The sequence below is a fragment of the Neovison vison genome, chromosome 1, assembly GCF_020171115.1.
Source record: "Neovison vison isolate M4711 chromosome 1, ASM_NN_V1, whole genome shotgun sequence".
In the NCBI taxonomy this organism is placed as follows: Eukaryota; Metazoa; Chordata; class Mammalia; order Carnivora; family Mustelidae; genus Neogale; species Neogale vison.
Genome location: NC_058091.1, coordinates 138,367,473 through 138,389,471, shown reverse-complemented (window position 1 = coordinate 138,389,471; position 21,999 = coordinate 138,367,473). Strand labels below are relative to the sequence as shown.

General features: G+C 43.0%; 1 pseudogene; it reads left to right on the top strand.

Annotated features, from left to right (window-relative positions):
* Positions 1-21,999, top strand: part of LOC122908382 — a 62,962-nt pseudogene that overhangs the window by 357 nt on the left and 40,606 nt on the right.

Here is a 21,999-nt window from a genome sequence, read left to right as displayed (position 1 = left end):
CAGGCTCGCTCTCTCTCTCACAGAAATAAATAAATAAATTTTTAAAAAATTAAATAAAATTAGGAGAAAGTCTCAGCGACATGAATCAATGAATCCAAGTCAGGAATCATTGAGTAGGGTACTTGGAATTTGCATTTTTAAGATCTTTCTCTACATGGTATATTCTTTTCCCCCACAGTGTTTTGAATTTTGAAAAATACGAGCAGAAGCGAATTTCTACAGTTTGTGGAATAGACTCTATCTACAAGTTAAAGGGGGTTCAGAGGCGGGCGATGGATGGGTATTTAAGAGAGTTTCCTGGATGCGGTGCTACATACACTGAATCTGGAAGGACAGTGAGCTTTTGAAAAATGTAAGAACATTTTCAGGCTCTCAGCCATGCTAGCATCCCGGGCAGAAGAGACATACGGAACACGACAGCAGGTGGCTGAGAACCCAAATGTGCCTGTCTTACTGCCGTCCACACGGATCACTGTTTAACTTCTTGGAGCCTTGGTTTCCTCCTCTGGAAAGCAGGGATAATAATGCCAACCTCAGTGTGCTGTTGCAAGGAGGAAATGCGATAGTTTCTGCAAAGTACTCAGCACTACAAAAGCACTCCACAAACTGACCATTATTATTGTCATTATTACTAATGGAAACTAGAGCTGTTTTGGCAAAGAGAGGACCAAAACTTGAGAGTTTGGGAAACCACTCAGAGAAGTTAAGAAACACAAAGGGCACATGGTGGACTAAAGGGAAGAACCAGACCCCAAGAGGTCCATCGCGAGGCTGATGTGAACCAAGTGAGAGGTGGTGTAGTCCCTTTCCTGGAGCTGCTGGAACAAATTACCACAAACTCGGGGGCTTAAGACAACAGTAACACACTGTCTCAAAGTACTGCAGGCTAGAAGTCTGAAATCAAGGTGTCAGCAGGGCCAAATGCTCTTCTGAGACTCTCGGGGAGCTCTCGGGGACGGTCCTCGCCTCATTCAGCTTCTGGTGGCTTGGCTGGATCTGGTTTGGGGTTACATCACTCTCAATGTCAAGACCAGCATCTTAGAAAACTGTTTTCCTCTCACAGTCTCCTCCTGTGACTTCTTTCAAATCTCCCTCAGCTTCCCTTTGGTAGATGTGATTGCACTTTGACCCACCCAGATAATCCAACAAAAGCTCCGGATCTCAAGATCTTCACCTTGATTACATCCTTCTGAGTTCACAGGTCCGCCTTTTAAAGTAAGCTATTTATCACACGCTTCTTATCTTTGGGGGATTTTTCACCCCACCATGGGTGGTAAGGACCTAGAGAGAGCAGGTTTTTTTGTTTTTGTTTTTGTTTTTTTTTTAACACTCCTGGGCTCCCAATTACGGGGATATTAACCCCTGGTGTGCTGGGTCCCAGGTGAGTGGCCAAGGACTGGCCTGGGTAGGGGGAAGAACTTACCAGTAGCTATTTGCCAGGTGGGATGCTTACTGGGATGCCAGTACAACCTAGAAGAATATTAAGCCTGAGTATAGGATAGAAAAGGAGAGAAAGGGGCAGCTGTGAGAGACTTCTTAGAGGCAAAACGGATGGGCCTGGTTATGAAACACGATGCTCAACAGACACCATGTAAAGAGAGAGATTGACAAGGGACAGAAGAAGGAAAATGTTCACATTTAGCCCAGAAGGCTGATTGATAGCCTGCAGAGTTCCAGTAAGGATCAGATACATGCTGGTTCCTACATTTTTTTTTTTTTTTATTATGTTCAGTTAGCCAGCATATAGTACATCATGAGTTTCTGATGTAGTGTTCAGGGATTCATTAGCTGTATATAATACCCAGGGCTCATCAGATCACGTGCCCCCTTGATACCCATCACCTGGTCACCCATCCCCCCAGTCCCGTCCTTTCTGTAACCCTCAGTTTGTTTCTCCGAGTCCAGAGTCTCTCATGGTTTCTCTCTCTCTCTCTGATTTCTCCCTATTCAGTTTTCCCTTCCTTCCCGTGATCCTCCCCACTATTCCTATGTTCCACATACAAGTGAACCCATATGATAATTGTCTTTCTCTGCTTGGCTTATTTTAGTTAGCCTAATCTCCTCCAGTCCCACCGATGTGAATGTGAATGGTGGGTATTGTTCCTTTGTGATGACTGAGTAATATTCCATTGTGTATATGGACCATGTCTTTATCCATTTGTCTGTTGAAGGGCATCTTGGCTCTTTCCACAGTTTGGTTATTGTGGACATTGCTGCTATGAACATTGGGGTCCAGGTGCCCCTCTTTTCATTACATATGTATCTTTGCTGCTACATTCTTTTATTTTTCTTTAAGATTTTATCTATTCAACTGACAGACAGATCACAAGTAGGCAGAGAGGCAAGCAGAGAGAGAAGGAAGCAGGCTCCCTGCTGAGCAGAGAGACCGATGTGGGGCTCGATCCAGGACCCTGGGATCATTACCTGGGCTGAAGGCTTTAACCCACTGAGCCACCCACTCACCCCTGTTGCTACATTCTTAAAGGGTCTCACAACTGCCAGTCCATCTCACCAACAATCAATATCAAACTGAATGATAAGCATCAGAAAAATCTTGCGAAAGTAGTTTATGGGTAGAAAGTTGAAGATATTTAGGATCTAATACTCCTGCACATTCCACTCCTCCCCCCACCCTCTGCTTGAGCACTAAGCATATAACCACCAGCTTAATACAACAAAAAGTGCAGCTCTTTCTACTCACAGGCCCTTCCCCATGCTACTTAAATAAACTTGGGTAGTTGCACCATACAACGTCTCGAGAATTCTTTCTTGACCATTGGGTTCCATGACCCCCCCAGCAATATCCCTATCTGTAAGAAAGATCTAAGGGCTTATTGTCCAAGCCATCCAACACTGAGGCTTCCAGGATGGGTCGTGTCCAGTGTCATCCAGTGTCGTGTTCTGGATGCCAGTTCCTGGTGCTGCGGGAACAGCAGAGGACCCTGCCTAGCAGACGTTAATGAATCCACTTCCCAGTCTTCAGACCTTGGGAGGATCCTGGTGTGAAGCTGTCAGTGACTGCAGGGTGTCAGAACAGACTGTTTACCAAGCTCCCGCAAACACGCAAATATCACAAAACCCAGGGGACTGCTCTAAATTAGGAGAAAACAGGTTCTTTCAAGACAGTTAGTGCCCCTGCCAGAAACTACTAATAGAGGGCTGCTTTTCAGTACCCTGTGAGCTGATTAGGAGGTTGATGGGTCCTAATTAGAATATGAGGTTTATTCATCTGTAAACTTGCAAAAGGAATGCTCTCTAGGGATTGTGAATCAGAATTGTTTCCCATCGGCGGCCTGGCTTAACAAAAAACAAGATATTTTGCCTCTCTGTTTTTCCTCGTAAGCAGGTAGACTAGAAGAGAGATTATTTCTTGATGATCCTTTTCAAATACTTATTAGACATCAGTACAGGCTTCAGTGACCTAGCAAATCAGCTTCCAGTATTTTCAATGAGAAAATGATATGAACGCTCATTAAAAGTGCATAATTTGACCCACGGGCCAAGAAATTGAGAACTGAGGTCGGTAGGGCACCTTAGACTCCATTCTTTGCATGGATGAGTAATCGTGATGGGGACTGTATGCTTGAACAGAAAAATCTCTGGTGAACGTTACTGAATAAGAATTAGATGGCTTCAATTTGCATTTATTGCAAAAGTGGGGTTTGTTTGCTATAAACATGAGACAGTAATAGCACGGCGTGGTAAGGCCAGGCCTCACTCCACGCACCCCTGGACCCATGTGATCGATGTGGATTTATTTATTTTTGCTGTTATGCAAATATGGGAAACAGGCTCAAAATGGAATAGACTCACCATCCAAAAACAACTGAGTCCTGCTCTGTACAGACACCCACAAAATGTCACACAGATTAAGAACAATAGCCCTTGCCTTCCAGGAGTTAACAATTTAACAATCAACTTTCATTGCCTAGGCAAAAATTATTTCCATTTCATTACATTCATTTGTTACAGATGCTTACATTTGATTTCTCAGGAGAATAGGAATAAGACTTCAGAAAACGCTTCGACCTATATTTTCCGAATCCCTATCTCTAGCTAATCCCAGAAGTCCCCCTTCACAGCTGAACACTCCATTGGTTCTGTTTTTTCTTAAGAAACATGTAATAAATCCCAAGGATCAGGACTGTTTAATACTTAGCCACATGCTTTAATGAAATGCCCTAGGGTTAGGCCAATTGTATCGCTAATCAGCAACTCCATCTTCCCGCATTTAGACACCCCCAAGCTGCCTTCCTCTCCAGATATCCCCAACATCTACTCCTGGCAAAGCTTGTCCTAGATGAATGGAAATCAGTCACAGGACAAAAGAGGGGCCAGCAAGGAGACACCTGGCCCTAATTTAGTTATTTTTCACACTCCAACAAAAGAGGAACGCGCGACTGAGTCTGAGTCCTGCCTAGAATAAGAAATGAGAATGAAGTAGTGTACCAGCCATTAGGAGAGCCCCCAAACCCCCTAATCCAGGAGTGCAACTGACTAAAGATTTAGGGCTGTGTTCTGAAATCCCTCCCAGGCATATTCTCCCCGCGCCCCCCTCGGGGCAGCATTTCCTGGCGGCTCCTGTGGTCACTAGGCACAGCCAGGATAGGAAGGCAAGCCTTTCAGTGGGAAGTACAGGGTTCTTCCAGCAGGAAGCTTTGCCCAAACTTCCTTAGATTTGCATTGCCAGCTAGATCACTTCCTCTCTGGGGTCAGACTTCTATCAGGGTCTGATGGCTTTTCAAGCCTCTCCCGGCTTCCTCCCCTTTTCTTTCAGGCATTTCTCCTAATTAATTTCTTGCACTTTTAATGGATCTTGGTAACAGCTTCTCAGAGGACATGGAATAACATAAACGGGGATCCACCAGGAAGAACAGAAAGCACCCAGGGGAGGAGGGACAGGAAACATGGTATTGGTTTAAAAACCAAACTCACTTCCCGAAATACGGGCCACCGTGTGAGGCTTTAATGAGGCGTTCTCAGGGCTCACAGGGATGGCTTTGTAATCTGCGTAATTGGCCAGGCTGGACTACATTTCCCAGGATTCCTTTTCCTTCTATGTTTTAGGTTAATAAGGGCCCCAAGGGATGTCGTCTCGCGAGAGATGGAAGCGGGCAACGGGGCGGCAGCCATCTTGTAGGGCGCCCCTCCTTGCTGTCGATCACCCCACTGAAGCTGAGGTAAAGCTGCTGGTGGACCCAGGCTTTTGCTCCCTTTCCGCTGGGCCTCCCTTCCTTTAGTTTGTCTGCACCCTGTGGCGGGTGTATCCTTGTTCAGCAGTGTGGTACACGGCGTCCGCGTCTGCCGGGTCCCTTCATCGATAAGGTCGGGGGAACAAACAGGACGTGGGTTTCAGTCTCCCCACGTGGCGTTCCAGCTCCTGCTTCTGGGGGTTCTGACCTGCCCTCGTGAGCTTCCCTTCTTGACTGTCTTAGGAATTTCGAGCTCCAGCGTTGGCCAAGACAGCCTTGTAGATGGAGCGTGCCTGGCAAGGCTCCCCTAACTGTGCAAGTCCGTTCCTAAGAATTCACGTATATTTTTCAGTCGTAGATACGTGAACATCCCTACCTATATGTCCTTCCTGGTTAAACCCGGAGTGATGCACTCGTGATGGGTCCTCCCCTCGCCCCTTTACTTCGGGGCAGCGGTACACGTTAGGAAGCGGAATAGGCCTTAGGGCTTCAAAGAACACGTTGCCAGCCCTAGGCTCTGCCGCTTTAGCCAGACCTGGACTTCAGCAACGTAGAGGAAGGGAGAACTGCACCTGGCAGAGAGGCAAGATTCATGATTTGGTTTTTTTAAAACTAAATTTTATCCAGCTTTGTGTCCTCCTCTCCCTAGCTGGGAGGACCTCCCAAAGCGGTTATTGCAGGGCCGCTTAGCACCACCACTTACCCTGATAGCTCGGCGTGGTGGAGACTCGGAATCCCGGGGCTCATAGAAATGGACTGGAGCCTGGTCCTTAGTCCCGAGTGGATGCTGTCCCTTGCTTCCTCTTGTTTCCCGGTGCCACTGTTGAGCTTGATCCTCTTCAGCTAGGGGATGTAACTGCCACTAAGAAGCCTCTCAACATTCCAGTCAGCGTTAGCCTAGGTCCCAAGGCTTCAAATCCAAGAAGTCCATGGATAAGTTCCAGGGAGCCATATGCCACATCATCAGAGGTCCTGACACCCTGAGGGGTGCATGGGGCGGGTATCCTCTCCCCCACCCACAGAACCTTCCATCCTGCAAGTCTCAGAACCCAATTCTCTTGGATCCACCTACATCTCTACCCACTCTTTGCCTCCTGTAACTTTCTGTTATCCAAAATAACCTGTGTGCTGTGTCCTGCTCCCGCCCCCACTCCCAGATTTAGAGAAACCCGGAGCAGATGTTACCTTTTACTTCACTTCTCTCCTGATAAATCTGTAAATACTACCTTTTTTTTTTTTTTAAGTTTCTAACCTATGGTATTAAAAATCAAAATAACTTTTATTCTAAGTGAAATAAGTCTGACAGAGAAAGACAGTTACCGTATGATTTCACTTATATATGGAATCTAAAAAACAAAGAAACAAAAACCGGACTTTTTAATACAGAAAACACACTGGTGGTTGCCGAAGGGGAGGTGGGTTGGGTAAGTGGGTAGGAAATGAGGAAAAGGGATTTAGAGGTACAAAAAAAAAAAAAATTAGGATACCTTTAGTTGGAAGGATGGAAGTAGAAGTTAGAGGGATCACAATGTGGGCTTTGGGGATGCGGACAGTGTGTTGTTTCTTCATCTGGGTGACCATTAATGATAATCCATTGAGCTGTGTATTTATGCTTTGTGTGCTTATCTAGATGTCTTATCCTTCAGTTTTTTTTTTTTTTAAAGATTTTATTTATTTATTTGACAGAGAGAGATCACAAGTAGACAGAGAGGCAGGCAGAGAGAGAGGTAGAGGGAAGCAGGCTCCCTGTTGAGCAAAGGGCCCAATGCGGAACTCGATCCCAGGACCCTGAGATCATGACCTGAGCCGAAGGCAGCGGCTTAACCCACTGAGCCACCCAGGCGCCCTTATCCTTCAGTCTTTTAAAGTTTAATAAAATCCAAATGCTAAAAAGAAAAACAGTTAAAAAAAAAATCCCTTTCCCACACATACATTCTATGCCCCATTTCCCCTCCCTAGGTGAATAGTGTATTTAGGAATTCCCTCCAGTACCTTGTAAGCATTGGTGGATTTTACTGCTGTTCCACTTCTCCTTCAGGGCACATGGTCTCACTGCATTTCCTGACCCTCCTGAGCTTGGATGGGAATGTGTGCCTAGTTCTAGACAGTAGGTTGTAAGCAGAAATGATGTGGGTCACTTCTGGGCCGGGGCATACAGTTGCCAGAATGAGATCCTCTGGACTTCTCTTTCCCTCCGGCCACAGTGACCTGCCATTTTTCAGTTCCTGTTCTCCATCAGCTTTGGTCTCAGAGGGTATGACAAGGGGCCACTGCGTAACAGACATAGGCAAGAGGCATGAGCAAGAAATAAATGATGTGTTAAGCCTCTGAGAGTTGGAGATTGGTAGTGCACTGATTCACAGCGGTACCTCCTGGAGAGGGGTGTGTGTGTGTGTGTGTGTGTGGTCTGTAGATCTCTGGAGAGTACACCAAGACAAGAAAGTTGAAGTAGAAACAGAGCTATAAGAGGAAATATGCATGTAGCTAATGTAGATACATGTGTCTGTTAAGGTATTTTCAGTTTTGTGTGTAGAAACCCAAGGTGAAGATTGTTCTGCACAGTAAGAGTATTGCTAATATAAGAGACGTGTGGTGGTCCCAGGACTGCTTTGTTCTGCTGCTCAACAGTGTCATCAAAGAGCCAGATTTTTTTCTGTCATTCTTGGTGTGTTGGCTGACTCCTGTTTTGGCTACAAAATCTCTTCCAGTCCACACTTCTCCAATCAAGACATACAAATGGCTATCAGACACGTGAAAAAATGTTCATCATCACTAGCCCTCAGGGAGATTCAAATTAAAACCACATTGAGCTATCACCTTACACCAGTTAGAATGGCCAAAATTAACAAAATAGGAAACAACATGTGTTGAAGAGGATGTGGAGAAAGGGGAACCCTCTTACACTGTTGGTGGGAATGCAAATTGGTACAGCCTCTTTGGAGAACAGTGTGGAGATTCCTCAAGAAATTAAAAATAGAACTTCCCTATGACCCTGCCATTGCATTCCTGGGTATTTACCCCAAAGATACAAATGTAGTGAAAAGAAGGGCCATCTGTACCCCAATGTTTATAGCAGCAATGACCACGGTCACCAAACTATGGAAAAAACCAAGATGCCCTTCAGCGGACGAATGAATAAGGAAGATGTGGTCCATATACACTATGGAGTATTATGCCTCCATCAGAAAGGATGAATACCCAACTTTTGTAGCAATATAGAGTGTTCTTTTGTTGGGTGACCATAAAATCAAGGAGGACCCATGACAGCCAAGAATTAAGAGAAGTGATGGAATGACATTTGCTATTTCCTGGTACCTTGACTTGGCCTGGTACTGAGCTGTGTAGTTTTGAGCTAGTTACTAACATCTCTAAAGCCTGCTCTTCTTCTCCTCCCCATAAAGGGATTAACAGTTGTACCTTTGTCACAGATCTGCCGTGAGGCTTAAGTGAATTAATACAAAGTGCTTAAACAGTGGCTGACACATAGTAAATGCTATAGAACCAGTAGCTATTATCATTATAATAGGGCTTTGGGGAGAATTAAATAAGTTAATGCATGTAAAAGACTTAGAATAATGTCTGACATATAGTAAGTACTCAATAAATCTTTGCGGTTACTACTATGGCTGTGATTATTATAGCTTTAAATAAGATTGTGGAAGTTAAGGAGGGTAAAATACAGAGTTAATCTTTTAAAAATGAATGTATCAGTAGGAGGTACATTTGTCATCTTAATTATCATGATCAATAATAAATTTTCATTGAACACCTCATGTTTACAACAGAGTAGACTAATCAAAAAAGAAGTCATCATCCCAAATATGTTCTAACAACTTCTATGAGACCTGAATTGTGCAAACCATCTCTTTAAAAGCTTCCTATAAAAGACAAAACTAGCTGGAAAAGATATATTGATGCTTACCGCCATCAGCACATTTCCTGTTGATCTGTTTATAACAATGAATATGTTTCTATGTGTTGCCACTTAGACACTTTATATTATCTTACTGTTTTAAAAAATAAAACAGAAACAGTACCATTTGGGCTGAACATATGGGCTTTTATAGTTATACCAAGTGTTTTTAGTGTCAAGCCCTAATATGTGTTGTTAATGGTGAAGAAGGCTCTATGGCCCAAAAGGAACTAAAGGAAACGAAGAAGGTACATTAAGAACTTTCTGTGTGATGGTTACCTCCATGCTGTGCTAGGAAGGCCTGACATTTAGCAAACAACTCCAAACTCTGTAAGACAGTGCCGAAAAATGCACTGACAGGAGCAGATGCACATTTCCTGTTTTGAACATGATTCTGAGTGGGCATTAATAAATGCTAACCGGCATTGCTTCCAGGTGTAAAACTAATAATGGAGTTGGATCTGATTAGGAAAATAAAATCAGACCTCTCAGTATTCTTGTGTCCCACCTGGGACAGCTTTAAAAAAGGTGGGGGTGGTCCTACCATCTCATCGCCAAAGAAGCATTCATCAACCAACTAATGTTAACTTAGAACAGTACATTGTCACTTAAGGAATAAACAAGTACAACAAACACAAAAACAGAAACATTTGGGGGCTGCCTGGGTGACTCAGTGGGTGAAACATCTGACTTGACATCTCAGAGTCATGAGATTGAGCTGCACATCGGCCTCCACACTTAGTGGGGAGTCTGCTTGAGATTCTCTGTCTCCCTCTCCCTCTGCCCTACCTGCCCCCTCTCTAAAATAAATAAATAAATCTTAAAAAAACAAAAACGAAAACAGACACATTTTCGGAGCACTCTAATGTGCTTATTATTCTCTAGGTTCCTCAGGCTACCAAGATCAAGGGTCATTGTCTCACAGAGCGTTGTGGTGGGAAGCAGCAGTGAACAGGTAACAACCGTGAAATGGCCTCTTACAATGGGACTTGGTGTTCTTGTTGTTATTGTTGTTTTAACTTTCTATTTTGAAATAATTGGAGACTTAAAAGTCTTTCAAAAAATGGCATGGGAAGTTCACATAATACTTTTGACCCAGCTTCCTCTAATGTTGACAAGCACACTGTCAAAGCCAGGAGATTAACATTAGTACAAAGCTAGTAACTAAACAACAGACCTTATTCCCGTTTCATGCTCTTTTACATAACAAGAAAAATTGCAGGGACAAAAACTTGAAAAGAAGATGCAGAGATGAAAACTCTGTGTGTGTGTTTGAAATGGTCAGTTTAATGTACTGATTTTTCTTTCCTTAAAAAATTCTCTTTAATGTATTATATCTTTCAGTTATTATTATATTACTTATATATTATATTATTCAATTAAAAAAATCTTAACTTGCCAGTATTATTCTTTCTTCCCTTCAGTAGGCACTTTCCCATGGAAATAAGGTTGTTAAATTTAGCAAAAATGAATGCAGGTTATATAGTTCAATTTGAATTTCAAATATTCAGCAAGCAGTATTGTTTTTGTTTTTGTTTTTTTCGTATTACCATGTCCTGTGCAATATTTGGGACATGCTTATGTTTAAAAATTATTTTTGTCTCTTTGACATTCAAATAACTGCACTTACTATATTTTATCTGGCAATCCTACAGGAAAAGAACATAAAGATGGAGAGTGGAGCTTAGTGTCCTGCACCTGGGAGGAGGGATGGCAGGACGTCTTCAAGGTAAGAAGATTAAAAAATTACCTCTCCAGCATTCTTCACCGTGTTGTGCTAGAGGAACAGTTTCTCGGAGGATAGAAAGTAGTTGCAGGGAAAGGAAACCCATTAAGCTTTTTCAGGAGCTATTTCAGAAAAACTGTTTACTACAGCTGTTACCTGGCCCTGGCCCACCTCAGCCAGACCTAGTATGTGGGGAGGGGTACAGAGGGGTAAAAAGGAGTGCATGGGGGGAGCAAGTGGGCAGTTAAGCATGGGGGGAGGCCTGGAAATGCAAAGGGAGAAGCAAATGCCTTCAGTACGAAGAACAAAAAGAGACTGGCCTTTTCCCCCCACTTCCCTTAAAAGAAATAAAACTGTGGGCCTATTCAGGTGTTAATAAAACTGAAAATATGCCTGTCCAGGCCAGTGCCAATTTCCGATTACTGCCTCTAGGCCCAAGCTATAGTCCTAAACAGATAACTCAAGATCTATTTCCAATGAGCTTGCTACATGCCTAGTTCCAACATAAAATCTCTAGAATCCAAAGCAGTAATTTAGGAAATACCATAAGAAGCATCCTGAGGCTTTCACCAGCGGAAATCCCATACTCTGGCAAGTCTACTTTGCCTGGGAGATGTTGGCTGCTGCCTTATTTAAACTCTGTCACCAGCAATGTGCCGAGTCTTTAGCTCGGTGGCAGGGATCTCTTCCCCTCCCACTCCGGTCCCCTGCCCAGCCCAAACGCTGCACTTCCTCCCCCCTGGATGAGCTGGTCAAGCTCCGAAATCCACCAGAGTGCCCTGGAAGGGCCCATGAATCCCACATGGAAACTGCTGCTACCCCCGGGAACTGCCCATCATTGGAGCACCACGTCCTCCAGGGTGTTTTTAATTTCAAACAGGGATTTTCCTAAGTGTGCTCCTGTTCATCATTTTTCTTTATAAATCCTTTTTCCACCTGCTTCTGCTAGTTCCCTTGGAAGCCCTAACTTGTAAGTGATTTACTCCCACCGTGTGTGTTGACATGTGTTGATGGTGCAGGCGGGCCAGGTGTGAGGACCCAGAGGGGGTCCTGCAGGACCAGCTAAGAGGATCCTTGGCTACCTGCAGGGTAGAAGTCAAATTCAAGCCAGTTGGAAATGAGAGAAAGGCTTATGGAAGGTGTAAAGAGAGAACAGATATATACTGTCTGGGAGACAGAAAGGAAAGGAGAGACCATTCCATCTTTGCTTGCGGTTTTGGGTTTTGTTCTGTTTTGTTTTTCCTTAAGATTTTATTTATTTATTTGAGAGAGAGCACGAGCAGGGGGAAAAGCAGAGGGAGAGGGAGAAGCAGACTCTTTGCTGAGCAGGGAACCCGACGTGGGACTCAATCCCAGAACCTTGGGATCATGACTTGAGCTGAAGGCAGACACTTAACTGACGGAGCCACCAGGTGTCCCATGGGGCCTCGGATTTTTGACTGAGGATTGTGGTCTGGCCTGCAGGTCCTCTCAGGCATCCAGGAGCCAGGTGAACAAAGACAAGGGTCTAGGTGTCTGTGATAAGTCACTTATTCCCTGGAGCCAGGGGTCTTAGCGTTGAGATGTCTAACACTGGTGGTCTGGAAAATGCACATGATGACTCCGGCCGTCGTTCTTCCCCAGTCCTTCCTTTGATGTTATCTACTGTGCTGGAAGACGCTAAAGAGATCATTAACTTCTTGTCCCTTACGAGGAAGACATACTCTATTTGCACTGTGAGGCATGTGCAAAGTGGGGGTGTAGGATCCTGAGGAACCTGAACTCTAGCACTGGCTTTCTCCTTTACTCCCTACAAGATCACAGATGAGCTATTCAGTTAACCTTCTCAGCTTCCTGTCTGTCAAAATGGATACGGTTCTTTTGGCCTACCTCACAGCTTTGTTACATGGGAGAAATGGAAAGAAATGGGAGTGGTTTGTAAACTATAAACCTGCTGTGCCCATAAGAGCAAACCTTTCTCAGTATCCGCCATGTGCTAGGCATTGAGTTTAGGTGCTTATCTGTTGAATTCTCACAGTAACCTCACATAGTAAATACTTTCATTCCCATCTCACAGATGATCATACTGAGGCACAGAGAGCTTAAGTATCTTGCCAAAGCATCATACCAGTAGTATGGTGGTGGCGTTGGGATTTGAACCCAAGTCATCTGGCAGCCACGCCTACTTACCACCCTGCTGAGCTACTTCTGGTATAATTAATGGATTAAAATCAACATTAAAAATCAAGGAGAAAGATACTCTTTCCCTGGCTTCACTGGTGCCCTCATCTTGGGCTCTCTCCTGTGACCTTTTCCTTCTGTGCCCTTAACTGTAGGCCCCACGGTGAGGCTAACTTGGAGGAATCAGAACCACTCACTGCTTACTAGCTCTTATCTATGTCTACGTGTTACATTTTAGGGAACATATTCAGCTAACAGCATATCCCCAGTTGCATACTAGAGAGGTGTGCTGTATTAGTCCTGCTTTTCTAAGACTGACAACAGAACAGGAATAACAGAAGACATCTATGACTATGAAATCTCAGACATGCCAATGGTAGTTTGGTGTAGCGTGGGATTTCTTAAATGTCTATCCAACATAGACATATTCTTAAGGAAAAGAATTCTCATGGATTCTAGGATCTTCAGAATCTTAGGACCTTCCTTAGGACCCCAGTTTGAGAAATGCCAGTGTGTGCTAGACAAATCAGTGCTGAACCCGCACTCAGGAATTCCAGGTTCTCATCCTGCCATCGCCATGATGCAGGGCACTATTGTTGCCTCAACTGTAAAATGAGATAGGTTAGATCAGTGCTCCCAGGGGCCACAAGCCCCATGGGGGCAAGCAGGTGACCTAAATGAATGTCCAGACCTGGTGAAAGGCAGTAGTGAGTAGCAATGACCTCAGTTCAGTGTGGCCATGAGGGAGTGCAGGCATCGTCTGTCCTCATCTTCTTAGTTTTTAAGAAGAGCTTGATATTCATGACTTCGTACAAAAATCTGTTGATTCTAGGGGTGCCAGGGTGACTCAGTTGGTTAAGTGTCTGCCTTTGGCTCAGGTCTTGATCCCAGGGTCCTGGGATCAAGTTCCATGTTGGGCTCCCTGCCCGGAGGGGAGTCTACTTCTCCCTCTCCTTCTGTCCCTCCCCCTACTCATGCTTGCTCGCTCTCTCCATCTCTCTTTCAAATAAATGAATAAAATCTTTTTTTAAATGTATTGATTCTACAAAAAAAAGTCTGTTGATTATAAGTGTTGGAAATTAGTACAACAATGTTTAAAGCACAGAGGAGCCAAAGAAAAACACCTCCATGAGCCAGAGCCATGGCTTGAAAACTGGGTCGAGATTCTGAACAAGATCGAGGGTTTTCAGGCTGTTTCCACTGAAGAGTTCCACAGAGCTTTTGTGAGGGTTCTGTGGAGGTCAGGGGAGGCCAACTCTTCCCCCCATTTCAACCAGAGTAGCTCAGCTCTATCTGCTTTTCTAATGACTAACAACTAAAATAGTTGATATTTAAGAGCAGTTACCTGCAACTTGTATTTGTAGCTAGAGAAGTCTTTAGGGGGGCTCCTGGGTGGCTCAGTCACGGGAATGTCTGATTCTTGATTTCGGCTCACGTCATGATTTTGGGGTCGTGGGATCAAGCCCCGTGTGTGGCCCTGCGCTCAGCGTCTGTTAGAGATTCTCTCTCCCTTTCTTTCTGCCTCTCTCCCACTGCTCGCTCTCTCGCTTTCGCTCGCTCGCTCTCATAAATAAATATTTTTTTTAAGTCTTTATGGTGTGCTTTAAAAAAACCAAAAAACATTCAGTGGGTGCAGACAGCTGGAACAAGAAGGTCGCATCCCTGTCAAAGGCAGCAACTCCCTGCTTCTGCTTGTGGACATTCTGTTCTGCTGGGCTCAGTGTTACTAGGCATCCCAGAATTTCCTTACGACCCAAGTGTTAGAAAGAAAAGCCTGGCTCTAAAGAAACACGGAGGCCAGCCAGCCAGCCTGTTTCAGTCCCTGGCAGGTTCTTACTTAGCAGCAAATTGTGGCAGTGTTAACTTTCCCGAAAATGGCTCCCTAAAAACTGATCAGTCTTGAAGGCAATTTCCCCTGGCTTGTAAAGCCCTTCCTAGACCTTTAACTGCCCTGTGTTTATCCTTTGGAGGAAGAAGCTGGCATGTTTGGGAGTGCATGCAGCAGAGAAGCTAGAAGTAACACTGCCATAGAAGAGTCCAGGAGCCTCCCCTGGAAACGTGGGAGGGAGTTTTTGCCAGATTCGCACAGTTGAAAGGATGTGGAGTGTTGACAACACGGCAGTCCCAACAGAGAGAAACTGCTGTTTGGATGCGGCAGGGACCCAGTGTGCGTCTGCGTGTGAGTGCGAGCTACAGACTTGGCCATCTTTATTCTCTCAGTGATCGTTTAAGTGGCTCTGCAGTTGCTTCAGCGGGCATCAAACCTAAGGGGGGGGGGACTGTTCGGACGAGTCTAAGGGAACCAACGTGAATGTAAGAGAATTAAAATGAAAGAAAGAAAAATACAAAGATAGGAGCAGAAAGATCTCTCGAACATTGCAATGTGATGAACCTAATGAGTTTCTCAAAGGAAAATAGGCAGAAGGTTCATTATGGAGGATAGAGAACTGAGATAAAAAACCATCTCCTGATGCTTCATTTAAAAAGGGATTTAGGGCGCCTGAGTGGCTCAGTCGTTAAGCAGCTGCCTTCAGCTCAGGTCATGATCCCAGGGTCCTCAGTGGAAGCCCACACGGGTTTCCCTGCTCAGCAGGAAGCCTGCTTCTCCCTCTGCTGCTCCCCCTGCTGTGTTCTCTGTGTATGTGTGTGTCTGCCAAATAAATAAATCTTTAAAAAAATATAAATAAATAAATAAATAAATAAAAGGGCTTTATGTTGAGAGTGGGAGCAGAAGGTAAAAGATGATGTGATGTTTTCCCAAACCTGCACATGCCTCTAACCCTCATATCCCAGAAATCTGAAAACCTTAGTCCGTGAGATTTCCAGGATTCACCGCACTCCCCACATCCTTCTCTTGAGAGGGAAGGTGTGTTTACTGCCCAAATCTTCCTTCAGTTTGATCCCATTTGTCCCATACCTGGCGTAAGGTGAATGTCATTCCAGCACTGGGCTGGTCCTCTGTACTTTAGCGTCTTTCCCTCTGTTTGGCTAAGTGAAGTCTACAAGCCTAGCATGGCACCAGTACTACTAACTTTTCTGGATGTCTGGCTGGATTATGTTCTTTTTCTCAGAGGAGCTCATGTGGATTTGGGAATAGAAACATTACAATGACGTCTTTGATAACGTTCTGTACAGCAGCCCTCTCCCACACTGTCACACACCTCTCAAAGGCTTTGAGATTCTTGTGCTTCTGAACGAGATCAGTGGCATGACCTTTCTTTGCTTTTGAGGCAAACCCATAATTCCAGACGGCCTACAAAAGCAGGAGGTATGCCTCTCTTTTCTGTCCTATGTGTTTGGGATGGCATGAAGGCAGCATTTGTAACAAGTGCACTACTAGTGTGTCATGAACCAGAGCTCAAATGTGAGAAACATCAGTGGCTTTGCTAACTCAACCCTGGTCTCTTCTGAGTTTCTAGACATGTGTATTTTAAGTATAAGCCTAAGCGCAGAAGTTGCTGAGAAAAGCACTGTTATTTCGATGTTCACTGACAGGCCCTGCATATCAGATGTTCTTCTGTCAATTCATCTAAATTTATGTTTTGACAGGTGCCATTTTATTTAGTTGGCAGGGCTTACGCTTATTGTTTTTCTCTTCGACCCTCTTTGAATTTCCTCTATAAGGTAGAAATACCAAGCTAATATAATAGGTAGCTTTGTCAGCCAGAAGTGATCATCAAAAGACAAAATTAACCAGTTCTAGAAAAGACCTCAGCAGTTCTTACACAAGCTCTTTTGTGGTATTTTATTTTATGAGGTGGTCTAAGTTTAGTTTAATTCTTTAGTTAATCCTTTTTTCTTTCCTCTGGTAAATTATTGATCCCTCAGGCCTCAAATGGAGATTCAGATAAATACTTGGCAAAGCAAGTTTAATGACTACATGTGTTTTACCAGAAGGGAGACCTCTATCCTCTCTCTAATAGCTCTGTGGCCTCACTCAAGTGTTACTGAAGTAGCCTCTCTGGAGAATCACAACACTCACTCTCTCCTTGACTATAATACCCCGAAGGGAATTCTGTTCCCTTCTTTATGTCAGTATAAGGAAATGAGTTCCATGGAAGACTGTAGTTATTTGGACAATTCTTGGCCTTCTCACTTGGTTTAAACCAAAGATAGTGGGTACATTTCATCAGGAATATCTCCAGAGACTAAAACTTTCCGTTTCCTTCCTAAGGGAGAAGTTAGACAACCTAGTGCCTCCCTTCTCTATGTTTAAAAACTTTTCCTTTGCAAGAAGGTGCTGCCCTTTTCTTTCTCCCATTTAGTTACTTAGTTTCTGTATTTGAAGTTGAACCCCAAATTCCTAAGCTACAGTGTACAACATGTGCCCTCGTTGGCTCTCACGATCTTAAGGATGTTGGGATGAGGTCATGTCTGTGGGACTTGATGGACTTCAAATCCCTCAGGGCTTGTGCCTTTTAGACATTTTCCCCTATCAGTCAACTTCAACCTTTGCTCAAGTTCTTTTGACAGGGCTATGTGAAGCCTGCCTGCATTCTGGCCTTCTCCGTGATTAATTTGCTTAGAACTGGAAATTGCTCTTCAACTGAGAACATAGCTAATTCTCTCGCCCTTGAAAACCATTCTATGCCTTCCTTAGAAGTCTCTGTCTTCCCAAGAAACTACCAATAAAAGAATTGGAAGGAACTTGTTAATATTCTCTGTGTCTGGAAAGGCAGAAAAGCCAGCCAAGAAAGAGCTCCCCTTCATTGCATGCAGTGCATAGGCAGTGGGATGCTGCCCAGACCCCCGCCCCTGAAGGCAGTCAGGGATTCCTTGGCTGTGGACAACCCCCTTGAGTAAGGTCACTCCCCTGCCCACACACCTCAGTGGATGAAGTGGGAGTATAAAGACCAGGTCATCTCAACCCCAGCTGGGATGATTGTGAAGGGCCAGTCTAACTCCAGCTCCCCAGTGGGCTGTGACTGCCAAGAGGTCTGCATTGCAGTCAGCTTCTCTCTCAACCCGCAGATGCTTCCTCCCAGAGGAAATTCCTAATGCATTATTTCCAAAGCACCAGAAGTTGTTCAATAAATGGGTCTATTGTTTTCACTGGATCATAAGCCCCTTGGGGGCAGAGATGGAGCTAATTCAGCTCTAGCCTCTTAAATAGTGCCTGGCAATATGGAGTGCCCTTTAATGACACATGACAAAACAGATGGGATCAAATAACAGTAGAATGGGAACCATGATGGATCCTGAGTTCTCTGGTAGTTACCCATGTGATTGTTGGAAGCTTTGCTGGGTCTCTGTTTCCTCAGAGGTAAAAGGAGGAGCTTTAACAGGGTCATCTGTACAATTCATCCTAGCCTTAAAATTTAGTGATTTTGTGGAGATAACAAAAGTTTAGGCACAGAGATGGATAAAGTGGATTGGAGTTATCTCCAATTCATCTTTCTCTGTCCTTCCTACAATGACAGCTGAATACTAGACTTGCAGGACAGGGAAAGGAGAATCCAGGATTCAACAGTAGAGCTTCATCCTCTGTCATAGCACCTTGCAACCAAACTACCTTGTTCCTTAGGTCATCTTGAAGGCAGAAAAGGATAGAAGCCTTAATGTCAACCAGAACCTATATATTGTTCTGGTCAAATTTACTAGCTAAGAAGAAGCATGAATAACACTAAAAGCTTAGAAAGCTTCGAAAAGGAGGGATCCCTCTCTCATTTCAGTAAAGATGATTAACTTTGAGGATGAACTTTGTCCATTAGTTCAGAATCACAAATATTTTCAGGTTTTTATCTTGTCCTAGCTAAATTCCTATACTGGTAAATCTTGCAACTTTTTGTCAAGTAATATGGATGTAAAAGACTTAAGAGTTAGGCAGACTTTTGATACATAATTTAAAATAATGGTCAAAAAAATACTCACTGAACTTGAGAAAAGAATGGAGCATCTCATTGAGGCCCTTGAAAAAGAGATAGAAAATCGAAAAAAGAACAATCATAGATGAAGAACTCAATAACTAGAATTAAAAATGTCCTAAAGGGACTAGATAGTAGACTAGAGGAAGCAGAACAGATCAATGACCTAGAAGACAGTAATGGAAAGCAATCAAGTTGAATAGGAAAAGAGAAAAAAGGATAATAAAAAATGAAAATAGACTTAGGGAATTCAACAATACCATCAAGTATAACAACATTTGCATAATTTGCATAATAGGGATCCCAGAAGGATAAGAGAGAGAAAGGGGGCAGAAAATTTATTTGAAGAAATAACACCTGAAAACTTGCTGAATCTGGGAAAGGAAACAGAAATCCAGATCCAGGGGGCAGAGAGCCCTGCCAACATAATCAACCCAGGAGGTCTGCACTAAGACACATATTAATTAAAATGGTAGAAAGTAGTAATAAAGAGATTTTTTTAAAGCAGCAAGAGAAAACAGTTATATATGAAGGAAATCCCATAAGCCCACCAGTTGGTTTTTCATCAGAAACTTTGCAGGCCTGAAGGGAATGGTGTGATGTGCTAACAACAACAACAAAACCCTCTACAACCAAGAATACTCTGTCCAGCAAGGCTGTTGTTCAGACTAAAAGGAGAAATAAAGAATTTCCCAAAGTTAAAGGAATTCATCACCACTAAGCCAGCCCTATAAGAAATGTTAAAGGGGATTCTTTGAGTAAGAAAAGTAGGAAGCACAAATGCAGTAAAGTATGTCTATAAAAATCAGTCAAGGGATTCACAAAATAAAAATTTATAAAGCAACTTCTTTCAAGATACATCTCCAAAGGCAAGAGAAACAAAAGCAAAAATGAACTTTTGGGACTTCATCAAAATCAAAAGCTTCTGCACAGCAGAGGAAACAGTCAACAAAACAAAGAGGCAACCCACGGAATGGGAGAAAATATCCGCAAATTACAGTACAGACAAATGGCTGATATCCAAGATCTATAAAGAACTCCTCAAACTCAACACACACAAAACAGATAATAATGTCAAAAAATGGGCAGAAAGCATTCTTCTCCAAAGAAGACATACAAATGGCTAACAGATACATGAAAAAATGTTCATCATCACTAGCCATAAGGGAGATTCAAATCAAAACCACATTGAGATACCACCTTACACCAGTTAGAATGGCCAAAATTAACAAGACAGTAAACAACATGTGTTGGAGAGGATGTGGAGAAAGGGGAACCCTCTTCCACTGTTGGTAGGAATGCAAGTTGGTGCAGCCACTTTGGAAAACAGTGTGGGGATTCCTTAAGAAATTAAAAATAGAGCTATCCTATGACCTTGCAATTGCACTACTGGGTATTTATCCCAAAGATACAGATGTAGTGAAAAGAAGGGCCATCTGTACCCCCATGTTCATAGCAGGATTGGCCACAGTTTGGTGACTGTGGAAAGAAGCAAGATGCCCTTCAACGGACAAATGTATAAAGAAGATATGGTCCTTATATACTACAGAGTATTATGCCTTCATCAGAAAGGATGAATACACAACTTTTGTATCAACATGGATGGGACTGGAAGAGATTATGCTGAGTGAAATAAATCAAGCAGAGAGAGTCAATTACCATGTGGTTTTGCTTATTTGTGGAGTATAAGTAATAACACGGAGGACATGGGGAGATGGAGGGGAGAAGTGAGTTGGGGGAAATTGGAGGGGGAGATGAACCATGAGGGACTGTGGACTCTGAGAAACAAACTGAGGGTTTTGGAGGGATGGAGAGTGGGGGGTTGGGTGAGCCTGGTGGTGGATACTATGGAGGGCATGTATTACATGGAGTACTGGGTGTGGTGCATAAACAATGAATTCTGGAGCACTGGAAAGAAATTTAAAAATAAAAAATAAATAAGATAAAATCTTCAAAAAAAATCTCAGAGGAAAAAAAATCCCAGGAAGAGCAAATAAAACTTATATTGATAGAAATGAAAAAAAAATGTATGAAGTATTACATTCTATAACTAAAATGTGGTAGGGGGGTTAGGGGAGAGGTGGGGAATAAAAATTCAGTGCTTTTAGAGTGGGTTCAAACTTAAGTGACCATCAAGTTAGTATAGACTCTTATATGCACTGAAATGTTATACATAAGTCTAATGGTAACCAAAAATAAAAATGGTAGTAAATTTGCAAAACAAACAAACAAAAAGGAATCCAGTATATCACTAAAGAAAGCCTGCAAACCATGAGAGAAGAGAGCAAGAGGAGAACAGAGAAGAACTACAAAAACACCTATAAAACAAGTAACAAAATGGCAATAAGTACATACCTATCAATAATTACTTTGAATGTAAATAAACTGAACAATCCAAAGACATAGGGTGACTGAATGGATAAAAAAGAAACACCCATATATATACTGCATGCAAGAGACCCTTCAGACCTAATGGCACAGATTTAAAGTGAAGGGATGGAAAAGCATTTACCGTGCAAATGGAAGCAAAACAAAAACTGGATATCAATACTCATATTAGGTAAAATAGACTTTAAAACAAAGACTGTAATGAGGCAAAGACACTACATAATCATAAAGGGAACAATCCCAAAAGAATTGTAAATATTTATGCACCCAAATGGGAGACCCAAGTATATAAAGCAGCTAATAACAAACGTAAAGGAAATAATCAATAGTAATATAATTATAGTAGGGGACTTTAACACCCCACTTATAGCAATGGATCATCCAAATAGGAAATCAACAAGGAACCAGTGGATTTGAATGTCACGTAGGACTAAATGGATCTAAAAGACATATTCAGAACATTTCATCTGAAAACAGCAGAATATGCATTCTTTTCAAGTGCACATGGAACATTCTCCAGAATAGATAACATAAAACAAGTCTCAAAAAATTCAGAAAGTTTGAAGTCATATCATGCATCTTTTCCCAACCACAGTGCTATGAACTAGAAATCAACCACAAGAAAAAATCTGGAGAAAACACAAATACATGGAGGTAAAATAACATGCTACTGAATAATAAATAAGTCAGCTACAAAATCAAAGAGGAAATAAAAAATACATAGAGACAAATGAAAATGAAAACACAATGGTCCAA